This window comes from Globicephala melas, chromosome 15 (genome assembly GCF_963455315.2).
Source record: "Globicephala melas chromosome 15, mGloMel1.2, whole genome shotgun sequence".
Taxonomy (NCBI): domain Eukaryota; kingdom Metazoa; phylum Chordata; class Mammalia; order Artiodactyla; family Delphinidae; genus Globicephala; species Globicephala melas.
The window spans coordinates 20,576,892-20,589,235 of NC_083328.1; positions in this window are offsets into that span (position 1 = coordinate 20,576,892).

Consider the following 12,344-nt stretch of genomic DNA (forward strand, 5'->3'; position numbering starts at 1 on the left):
GTTTATTTGTAAATTGTCTGTCTTCTTCAGTAAAACATAAGATCCATGAGGTCAGGAACCTTCCTTGTCTGCATCCCCCAAAGCTAACACACCCCTAATATATAGAGGGTGTGGTTGGCAGAATAATGACCCTCCAAAGACGTCCACATCCCAACCCCCAGAACCTGTGACTATGTTACGTTACAAGGCAAAGGGGAGTTAAAGTTGCCGATGGAATTAAGTTTACCAATCAGCCGATCTTGAGATAGAGAGATTGTTCTGGATTATCTGGATGGACACGATGTGATCACAAGGGTCCTTGAATGGGGGAGAGAGAGACAGAGAGAGGGGGGATCAAAGAGAAGAACTCAGCTTGATGATGCTGACTTTGAAGATGAAGGGGCCAGGAGTGGGGGGGGGGATTCTCTAGAAGCTGGAAAGGTAAGGAAATGGATTCTCCTCAAACACCTCCAGAAGGAACACACTACCCACATCTCGATTTTAGCCATTTCAGACCCATTTGGGACCTCTTTCAAATTTCTGACGTCCAGAACTGTAAAATAATAAATCTGTATCGCTTTAAGCCACTAAGTTTGTGATGGTTCATTATAGGAGCAATAGAAAATAAATACCAGGTGCTCTCAAAAAATACTTATGAAATCGAATGAATGAAAGGTCACTTTGCTTCAGTCCATCCCTGCTCTGTTTCAGTGTTATCTTTCTAAACTGAGGATCTGATCTCATCATCTCTCTGCCCATCTGCCTCTGATCGTCTCCCTTTGGCTGTAGGATGACTCCAAGCTCCTTCAAGACCTTTACAACCCATTCCAGCCATGCTGGCTTCCCCACTCATGGAAAAATCATTTGGATGTCTTGCTTCACCCCAGCTTGTCATGCCCTTCTGTGCCTGTATGCATCTTCAGATGTGTTCCCTCTTCCAGGACTCTCAACCCCAATACTTGGTGAATATCTCCTCACTCTTCAAGATTAGACTCAAAAGTCACCTCTAGCTACTCAGGTCATAATTTGCATCTACCGTAACTTTCTGTACTCTCTTGCATTCTGACTTTGATCACCCTGTGCTGTATTAAACTTTTCAGCCCCTCTGTCCTTAACATGTAGAGCCATGCACAAGTAGAGCTGGTGTCAGAGTCATCCCTGCATCCACTTGGGATAAGAATTTGGGAAGGGAACATCACTCCCAAAGATTAAGGACCAATAAAGACTAGCCTAAGCATCCTAAGGTTTTCCTTGATCTCTCCTCCAGAGATTAGTTAAACCTCCGAGTCACCTATTTAAAATAAAAAAAAAATGTACATAACCTCTTCTTGATTATAATAGTAACACCTAATCAGTGTCTAGTACTTGGGAAACAGAAGTGTACACAGAAGAAAATAAACTCCCACCCAGACCATCCAGAAACCTGTCACCCATCATAAGGAATAGCTAACATTTCCCTAGTTCTTACCATGCCACCAGAATAAAACCTCTAATGGGGAGGTTCCATCATTAACCCCACTAACAGATGGAGAAATTGGGGCTCACGGAGGTTGAGGGGGAGAGCCCGAGTTTATGTACATTTTGGTCTTTCTGGATACAAGCCCAATGCCGTGAACAGGCAGCAGGGTATCTCTGATATCCATAAACTACATCTGGGTTTTTTCAACCCTAATTATCATGAACTCTCCTATCTCTTAAATTGGAACCTGAAAAGCAAAGATAAAGACTTGAAAGGAAGACTTACACCACAGGAAGCAAACTCAAAGGCCTCCAGGGCCAGGCAGCTTCCTTAATTGCGTGATAGGGCCTGGGGGGTGGGGTGGGGTGGGGGGAGGTTTGTGACAAATCATTTTCCCCAGTTTAACGTTTAATAACTTTATGGTTTTTTGTTTGGTTTGGCTTTTTTTTTTTTTAACCACACCTAAGTTTGAATTTTTATGTCACCAAATCCATCACTCTTTTTCCTCCTTTATGCTGTCTGGGTTTCCTTTGAGGTTTTGCAAGGCTTTCCTCCCTCCCGGGTTGTAAGTTCACCTTCCTGACTTTCCTCTAGTTCTTTCATGTTTTTATTTTTCTTACACAAAAATGTAAGTCTAACTGATGTTTTAAAATACAGGTAAGATCTAATTTTTCTAAATAAAAAGTCAAATGTCTCCCTGCTTTGAAACACCATCTTTTAGAAAAGCAAAAAATGTTTTATTATGAAAAATGTCAAATTATACAAAAATACTATAATGGTATAATGACCCCCCAAATACGTATTCCCATCTACAATAGTTAACAATTTAGGACCAATTTTAAAAATTGTGAAAATTTACCATCTTTCAGTTTTTTTTTTTTTTTTTTTGGCTGCGTTGGGTCTTCACTGCTGCGTGCGGGCTTTCTCTAGTTGCAGCGAGTGGGGGCTACTATTCGTTGAGGTGCGCGGGCTTCTCATAGCGATGGCTCCTCTTGTTGCAGAGCACGGGCTCTAGGTGCATGGGCTTCAGTAGTTGCAGCTCGCAGGCTCTAGGCACGCGGGCTCAGTAGTTGTGGCACACGGGCTTAGTTGCTCTGCAGCATGTGGGATCTTCCTGGATCAGGGCTCGAACCCGTGTCCCCTGCATTGGCAGGTGGATTCTTAACCACTGTGCCACCGGGGAAACCCTATTTTTACATAGTAACAGCCTTATATACCTGGACTTGTTCTGGTTTAATTCATCTCTTTGTTAAAACAATACTACCCACTACATATACTGCTTTGCTTATTTTATTTTTATAATCATTGTATAGTAAAATTGCTCTTTTTTGGATGTATAGTTCTGTGAATTTTAACATATGTATATATTTGTGCAACCATCACCACAACCGAGATATGGAATTGGGATACACTTCCATCACCCTGAAAAACTCCCTCCCTCACATCACTCCTTCATAGTCACCCACTTCACGCTCATTAAGTGGCAACTGGTCTGATCTTTATCAACATGGTTTTGTCTTTTCCAGAATGCCATATAAGTGGAATCCCATGGTTGGGCACCTTTTGAGATTGGCTTTAATCACTCAGCAAAAAGTCTTTGCGATTTATCCTAGTTGTTGCCTGTATCTGTAGCGTGTTCCCTGTTATTGCTGAGTGTTCCATTGCGTGGCTGTCCCTTACAGAGCTGCAATACCCCACTTTTAAGAACTGTAGCTTTATGATGATTTTGATATCTGGTTGGTAAGTTTCCTGCCCACTTACAATGCTCCTGTTCTATTTGTTTTCCAAAAGTGTCTTGGCTATTCTAAGTGTACTGATTCCTAGGGATTTTGTAGCTTTGGTTGTTTTTGTGAGTGATCCCTTCAACCTCTCAATTATCCAAACTCAAAAATATCCCAGAACAATCTTGAAAATTGTGCAAGACCCTTCTGAAGAAAACCGTAAAACTAGACAGAAGAGGCTGAAGAAAAATTTTAATGCATGAAAAAACCTATTCCTGGATGTGAAGACTCAAAATGGAATAGATGTCTATTCCCTCCAAATTAATTGAGATATTTTGAGCTTTAATTGGCTTTAATCTTTTTCATCAATCTTTTCAAATTAATGGCATAAAGTAAGTAAATTTTAAAAACTATGTTAATCTCCTCCCCTTCACTGTTCATGTTCCTTTTCTCTTTCCAAAAGCTGTGTGTGTGTTTTCTTTTTCGTTTTTTAAAAATTATTTTATTTTTGGTCTTAGTTGCGGCATGCGAGATCTTCAGTTGTGGCATGTGGACTTCTTAGTGGGTGCATGCATGTGGGATCTAGTTCCCTGACCAGGGATCGAACCCAGGTCCCCTGCATTGGGAGCACAGGGTCTTAGCCACTGGACCATGGGGGAAGTTCCTGTGTGTGTGTTTTCTGCCTTTTAGCTTGCTTTAACTGTAATCTAAATATGCCTGGGGGCCCACGTGGCTGGTCATGAAATAGATTCCAGTTTGCGAGGTGTACTTTTGGCAGCCAAAGTCATTTGGAAAGGCTGTGCTTCTCTATCCCTGCATCTCGTAGGATATCCTGAAGAGGCAGGAGGGGGCTTCCATAACGTAGCTAAGTCTAAGGAATCCACTTCTACCTTAAGTGGCTCCAACGACCCCTCCAAGTTCAGCCTTCATTCCTGTTCCATAGGCTTGTTACCTCCCATTTTCAGCCTTTGCTCCCCTTTCAGCATTTCATATTTAAATTGGTTATAATAATTATATTAACTATCATATTACTAGCATGTTTGTAATTGGGAGAGGAAGGAGCTATATGAGAAATACAAAAATACAGGATTTTTTAAAGTGGGTCAGAAAGAAAGAAGGAGTCTGTGAACATAATTACACACACAAACATACACACTCACATAATTTTATTGTCTAGTCCTTTCAAATAAGCTGCTCTTGGTTTTACCAATGCTGCCCTTTTTCTTCTTTCCCTTCCCCAACTTCCATTTGCAATTTTTCTCATTTTCTCCTTCTGCTTTCTTTTGATTTATTTTGTTTCACTCTTCCTAATTTCTTGAGTTGAATGCAGGTTACTTATTTTAGAATTGCTTATTTATTAATAAAAACATTTAAAGCTAGGTGTTTTCCTCTGAATACCACCTTGGCAGCATTCTCCAAAGTTGTTGATGGCTGCATGGGCACTTGGATGGCAAAGTCTCCTTTACGTAGAAAACCATCTGTGCCACATGAATTCTGGGGCCAACTAGGGCCCTGTAGGCTGAGTCATTCCCCTGAAGTCCCTAGTGTGTTGGACCATCCCTCCTCCAGGGAGGCGTGGGGTAGGGGAACATAGAACAGATTTGCTGGAACTTGCTCTTCTAATCCAAACACCACTGATGAACATCATAAGGAACAGAAATCAAATGATATGTATCCTGTCTTTCCCAAACCTCTCTGTAAGTCCATCTTCTTCCCAATAAGCTCAGGGAAGTGATGGACCCTTTGGGAATTATTTCAGTTTATATGGAGCTTGGGAGTAGGGTACAGGGGTTGTAGTTGGCATTCCTTTCAACTTGGTCCAAACTGTCCAATATTTTTGAGTTTTGTGTTGTGATGTCACAGTTTTTCTCCTCTATTATGAAGTTTTTTGTGTTTTGGTTTTTTCTGCATATCTGGAAGGGTTTTAGTTTTTTTTTATAGTTAAAAAAAATTCATTTATTTATTTAGACTAGGGTCTTCGTTTGGGGTCTTCGTTTCTGTGCGAGGGCTTTCTCTAGTTGCGGCAAGTGGGGGCCACTCTTCATCACGGTGCGCGGGCCTCTCACTATCGCGGCCTCTCTTGTTGCGGAGCACAGGCTCCAGACGCGCAGGCTCAGTAGTTGTGGCTCACGGGACTAGTTGCTCCGCGGCATGTGGGATCTTCCCAGACCAGGCCTCGAACCCGTGTCCCTTGCATTGGCAGGCAGATTCTCAACCACTGCGCCACCAGGGAAGCCCCAGGGTTTTAGTTTTGAAACACATTCTGTACTAATATGGGGCCTCTTTTTGGGGGGCGGGCTCTTAATATGACAGAAACCTGATTCAAACTGGCTAGAAAAAGGGAATTTATGGAAATTAATTAATATTCACATTCATAGAGAATATTGGTATTCACACGTCCTGCTGGATCAGGTGCCGAGCCAATGCCCTCAGAAACCCTTCTCCCTGTCTCCATCTCCTGGCTCTTTTCTGTGTGTTGGTCTCCAGCTGCCCCAGGCCTCCCTCCATCCCATGTGCAGCTCCAGACCAGACTCACCCATGTGCTTGGCCATGAGCCTCTCCCTGACCAATCACAGTGGCTAGAGAAACAGATGCTCTGGTCGGGGTCATAGATGCTGGGTTGACAGAACACCTGGTGTCCAATATATGGTTCATATGGCTGCCCTCTTCCTAAAACACCTCTCTAATCAAGGCCAGACTTGTCTTAAAATTTTACTGTTTCCTTAGCAGGGTGGAAAAACTCTGTCCCACCTCAACTTGCTCTCTTTACAGTTCTCAGCTCGCTTCCTTTCTCGCACACCCTATGTTCCAGCCACAACAACCTATTCCCCATTTCCAAACAAAAGCGTACTTTTGTTTCTCTGCCTTTGTACATGCTGTTCCTTTTGCTAGAAATTCCCTCTTCCCTTATTCATTCTTTAAGAGCCTAAGTCATGTCTGGAAATCACTTGGGCAGTTTGTCCATCTCCTCCCTGGGCTCCCACCTACCTCTACTCACACTCTGCTCATCCTGGACCTGGACAGGATTGAATCCTGTGGGACTCTTGCCCCTTTAAGACATCAGGACTGGACCCTTAGAGCTAAGGCTATGCCTCAACAATTTCCCTGCAGTGTCTGCAGTGTAGTAGATATTCAGTAAATGTCTGTTTAAAGAATGTGCAGACAGGGTCAGCTGCCCACAAGCTGATTATTTGACCATTTTTGTGTACTATAAGCTCCTGTGGATTTTCAGTCCAGCAGCCGGTACCTTCCTGCCAGAACTTGCTTCTACCCCGGCCCCACCCTACCCTACTCTATAGAGCCAGAAATACCTAAACGTTTTCGTGCCTTGGGGACAGCCCTAATCAATGGCTAACGGTGTGGGGGAGGGGTGTCCTAATGGGACTACTCTAGGTGTGACCTTCACTGCCCCCAAAGCTCTCTGGAGGGTTGGGCCACCATTACTCTCTATGTGACTTGATAACCCATCCTTCCTCGACCTCCTTCCCCTCCCCACCCTACTCCCTGACTCTCCTACCCGTTTTCCTGGAACACTTCCTAATAAGTCACTTTCTCACAAATCCTGGTCTCAGGTCCTCAGATCTGCTTCTGGGGAACCCAGCCTAAGACAGAGTTGATGATTCAATGAACAGAAGGAGAAGAATAATGAATTCAGAAATCAACAACTATTTATTGGTCACTAATTGCAGGGAAGAAACAGGAGAAGGAGAGGACCCTCCTGGGATTATCTTCTTAAGGAGACAAGGTTTACACGTGTAGAAAAAGAACGAATGCGTGACATGAAATGTGATGAAGGGTACTGAGGTTTAAAGCTCAAGAAAGGATTCGCTTTGTTATAAAGCAGAAACTAACACACCATTGTAAAGCAATTATACCCCAAAAAGATGTTAAAAAAAAACCCCACCCCACAAAAACAAAAGCTTTAAACCCTAAAAAAATATTAAAAAAATAAAGCTCAAGAAAGGAGGGATGAATATGAACACAGGGATGTCAGGGGCTGGTCAGACTTTGAAGGCAGAACTGAACTTTGAAGTGAGGATGAGATAGAGCAGGGAAAAGCCCAGTGAATACAGCAGTGTGATTGGAGTAAAATGATGAAACTTCAAGGCCAGGACGTGAAGACTTGGAATCCACTCCAATGAGTTTGGACTTTATCTCATAAGGTAATTGGGGGGGGGTCAACATTAATTTATTAATTCAACAAACATTTATTGAGTGCCTGTAACGTGTGGCACACCCAGATAGGAGCAAGGTGTACTCTAGGAGGGGTGTTCCTTAACTGCACTGCCTGTTCCGGCCACCATAATCTTGACTATATGTGTTATTTGGATACACCTATAATTCCCGGATAGATTTTTTTTCTTATGTAGTTTTATCATGTGTATATATGTTTTTCTGATTATAAAGTGAAACATTATCCTCATAAAATTTCAAACATTTGGAGAATTATGCATGGTAGGAAAAGAAATGTCTTCTATTCAGCAGAGAGGCTTAGAAATCTTCTTGAATGGGGATTGGGCTATAGGGAAGGAGAAAGTCCCCAGGGGTCAGGCTGGGCTTTGGTTCCCAGGAACAATTACTTGGAGCAGCAGTGTCAGGCAGGTTCTGATTTTACTCAAGCATTCAGTTAAGTTTGGCTCAACACCCTCATTAGGAAGGGAGGTTAAGGTCAGGGTTAATGTTAAGCTTGTTTCTGTGATGAGAATGGTATGGGGACCACAAAACAGAGGGTCCAAGATGAATTGCAAAGTCCTGAGCGGCAGCAATTCAAAGCAAGGTGAGCTGGTGGAAGTGACGTGGGAATGGAACTTCTAAGCATTCATTGGAAAGCCAAGAATGGGGGTGGGGAAGCCTGCACTTTCTGTTATCCGGGAAAGTTGGGGGTTGTAGTCATCATAGGATGAACATTTAAAACATGCAACCTTATTTGGTAGGCATGGACTGGTGATACCTGGGGAACTTCTTACTGCATGTATTTTATATTTTAATAGAGAACGTGAGGAGCCATCCACAAAGATTATGCCTATTTACAGAACCACAAATAGACAATCAGAGTGCCTGTTGCTTTCATCCTCTCAAACACTGGTATTACCAAATTTTATTCTTGGACAGCCAATTAGGTAAAATTGAACAAAAATTATTGTTTATTTCAACTTGCATATATTTAATCATTAGTAAGGTCGAGCACCTTTGGTATACTTTTCAGTCATTCTTATTTCTTCTGGAATGGCCTCATTTATTTACATTTTTCCCATTGATTTGTAGAAACTCTTTGGATACAGACAACATTACCTATTTTGTTTGACATATCCTGTAAGTGACAGTCCCAGTTGAATGTAATTTAAGAAATTATCACAAGGATGTTTCTTTCAATATTCATAACAGTTATTGCACTTTACTTTTTGTAGCGATAGTTATGAGGTCCTTACCTTAATTCTCTCTAGATTGAGTGCTTTGATCATTGGGGCGTAGTACTCACCACCAGTGCTTTCACACTAGACCTTCTCCATGCATTTGTTTTTCACCTTGGTTCATCTTCCAGATGGCTGCGTTGTATCCTCAAGGCAATTTTTCCAGAATGAGTAAATAGTGCTCTAATGTTTGAGTTCTTCCGTATCTGAGAATGTCTTTAGGTTCTCTTTACACATGAACAGCATCCCAACTGGATACGGAACTCAGCACTCGGTTGACGTTGCCCTTAGCGTTCCAGGTGGAGAAAGAGAAAGGGGGACTGAGTAAGGAGAATGAGGAACAGATGGAGTGAACTGTGTGAGTCAGAAATGAATGGAAGACAGCGTTGAAGATGGAGGCTGTGATCTTGGAGGCCCTTGAAAGCCAGGATAGAGGCACTGAAGGCATCTGATCAGAGGGAGGACGTGCAAACAGCTGAATTTTAGGAAGATTAACCTGGCAAAGGCAATGGGAAGAATGAGAGGGGGAGATGGAGGACTGTTTTGTTATCAGTTAGAAACAATTTGGCTACAAGTCACAGAAAGCAACGAATAGAGGTTCATTTATATCATATACAAAATGTCCAGAACAGTGAAGGAAAAATATATACATATAAATATATGTATGTGTGTTTTTGTGTGTTTATTATGTATTTTGGTTTAGCTGCTCATATTGGGCTGATGTCTCTGTGGTTCTCTTGGCCTTTCCCTCATAGTTGCAAGGTGGCTGCTGCAGCTCCATACATAGTATTTGCATTCCAGGCACAAGATGGAGGGGAGGGGAGGTAGAGTCATAGCTGACTCATTTTATTAGGAAAGAAAAAACTCCCCAGAACTTTCCACCTCCCAGCAGAGTTCTGTTTATATCTCATTGGCCACAGCTGTGTCATATTGTTACTGAACCAGGTTTGTTTGCCTGACATGCAGCAAGCTAAACCCTGAGACACTGAGGTCTGCAGCAGAGAAGGGTTTATTCACGAGGGAGCCAAGTGAGGAGACAGGAGAGCAAATCTCAGATCCGCCTCCCAAAAGGCAAGAGACTTGAGATATTTATGGGATAAAGAAGCAAGGTGGTTGTAAGGTGTGGGGAAAGGTGATTGGAAGTAGGGAAAAGGTGAGGTAATCGGTGCTCTGTGCAGGCTTAGTTTTAGTGTCGGTGGTCCCCACTAGACTTAGCCAGCCTGAATTGGGCAGAAGCCGACTCCAAATTTCTGTAAAACAACTTAAGCCCCTGTTACTATAGTGACCCATATGTCAGAAGCATTATCTATAGGGGTGGTTAAGAAGTCTGGTGATATATTACCTAGGCTACGTGAAGCTTGGAGCGGGGAGGGTATGCAATTAGAGAAAGGGGGAAAAAAAGAACAACTAAAGCAGGCTTAATCAGTAAAGGAAGGTTACAAACAGAGGGGTTTCTAACAAGTTGTTCCCTTATCTGCTGTTCTATAAGACACATTCAAGGATTTCTGTTAAGGCACCAGCTTCTGTTAACCCTATGGGGCACAGTCTCAATATGGCCACCCTATCTGCAAGCGAGGCTGGGAAGGCAAATTATTCAGCTAGGCACATTTCAAAGGAAAAAATAGGGAATCAATATTTACAGACAAATGAAAGTGTCTGCCAGAACACAAACGTACCACCACCACACACACACACACACACACACACACACACGCACATGCACACACACACGCACACACTCACACACACACAAGATAAATTGGACTATATTAAAACTAAGAACTTCTGTTTGTTCATCAAATAACTCCATAAAGAGAGTGAAAAGGCAAACAGCACTGGGGGGAAAAATGCTGAAAAGGAAATAAATGCAGAATATACATTTAAAATATATAAAAGGCAGACAACCCATTAGAGAAGAAAAAGGCAATAGAAAAGCAGTAACTTCACAAAAGAGAGTATCCCAATGCTCTATAAACATTAAAAAATGTACTCACCGTCATCAGTCATCAGGGGAATATACGATAAAACCATAACGAGTTACCATTTTACACCCACCAGGATGACTAAAAAAAAAGATGGAAATTAGCAAGTGCTGATGAGGATGTGGAGCAACTGGAACTCTCATACTCTATTGGTAGGAGTGAAAATTGGTACAGTCACGTTGGAAAGCACTTTAGCTTCTTTTTGGGGGGGGGGGGGCGGGACGCGGGTCTCTCACTGCTGTGGCCTCTCCCGTTGCGGAGCACAGGCTCCGGACGCACAGGCTCAGCGGCCATGGCTCACGGGCCTAGCCGCTCCGCGGCATGTGGGATCCTCCCGGACCGGGGCACGAACCCGTGTCCCCTGCATCGGCAGGCGGACTCTCAACCACTGCGCCACCAGGGAAGCCCTCCTCTTATTCTTATTCTCCCTTGCCTCATCCTCCTTCACTTGGCTAACCAAGCCCCTCAACTTAAGTCCCACTTCCTCTAGGAAGTGTTCTGGGAAGTTCCCTCAAGTAGATACCCTGTACTGTGCTCTTCGAAATGCTCATATTCTGCCTGACATGGAACTCACACCTGGAATTCTACCTCTACACTAAGCAGTGCCTATTCATTCATTTAAAAATCATTTATGGAAACTAACACAACATTGTAAATCAACTATACTCCAATAAAAAATTTTAAAAATTAAAAAAAATTATTTATGGAGAGCCAAGTATATGTATGGCACAGTGCTAGGCACTATTTTTGTCTCCTGCTCAGTGCCTGCCGCAAATTATATAGCGAATATTCACTGAGAGAATTAATGGCCAGCTTGAAGCAACCAGGCCTGAGATGGTGGCTGGCGATCAGAAAGAATGTTGGAACACCGATGGGTGGAGCCTTGTCTCAGCTCCAGGGAGCAAGATAAGTCCTAGGGTAGAGGGAACTGAGCTCTCCTAACCGGGCTGGTGCCCTGAGGTCAGCCTGCACTGGGAACCACCTGATAGCAGCCAACAGGAATTTGTTCTACAGGGATCAGGCAAGGAGCCAGCCGGTGCTGGGAATTGGGCAGACCCTTCGATGTTGTGTCTGTGGCTAATTTCTCCTTGGCTAGGGTTCCACGCCAATGAACCACTATGCTGGAGTGTAGTGAAATGTTTAAGCCTAGAGTTTTTGCAGTCAAAGAGAGTTACTTAAGTTCTCAGAGCCTCAGTTTCCTTTTCTGTAAAATGGGAATAAGACTCGTACCCATTTTGTAGGCCGTTGCAAGGATGGAATGAGATTATGTATATGATATATCAGGCTGGTATCTGGCATACAGTAAAGTTTTATCAATGTTAACAATTATTGTTATCTAGGCTTGCTTTTTTAATTTGCAGTATGTCTGGGGGAGATAAGAGGAGCAAAACTTTTGCCCCAGTTTGGAGGTATATCTTTAGCTATCTCTAAGAGCCCCATGTATATAGCAGCCAATAGCAAATGAAAGCTCCCTGCTTGGACCTGTGCCTTCCCAGACTTCCCTTTGGCTGGGACATAGCACAGAATATCTGGGTCTTCCCCAACATGCTGCGTCTGTAAATGAGGCCTAAGGCCATCTCAAGAAGGTGAAAAGTTTCAGCACTCACTAACCATACCTAATCACAGTAAAAAAATCTGAGGATAAAAGGAGTTACTTGGATATCATCAAAACAGCTAGATTTAGCAATAAAAGGGTTATCATGGGATCAAGTGGAGAAGAATGTAGGCCAAAGGAGGTTTCAAAGAGCCATAGATGAAGTCCTGTGTTGCAAAATGTAGATGTTTAAATTAT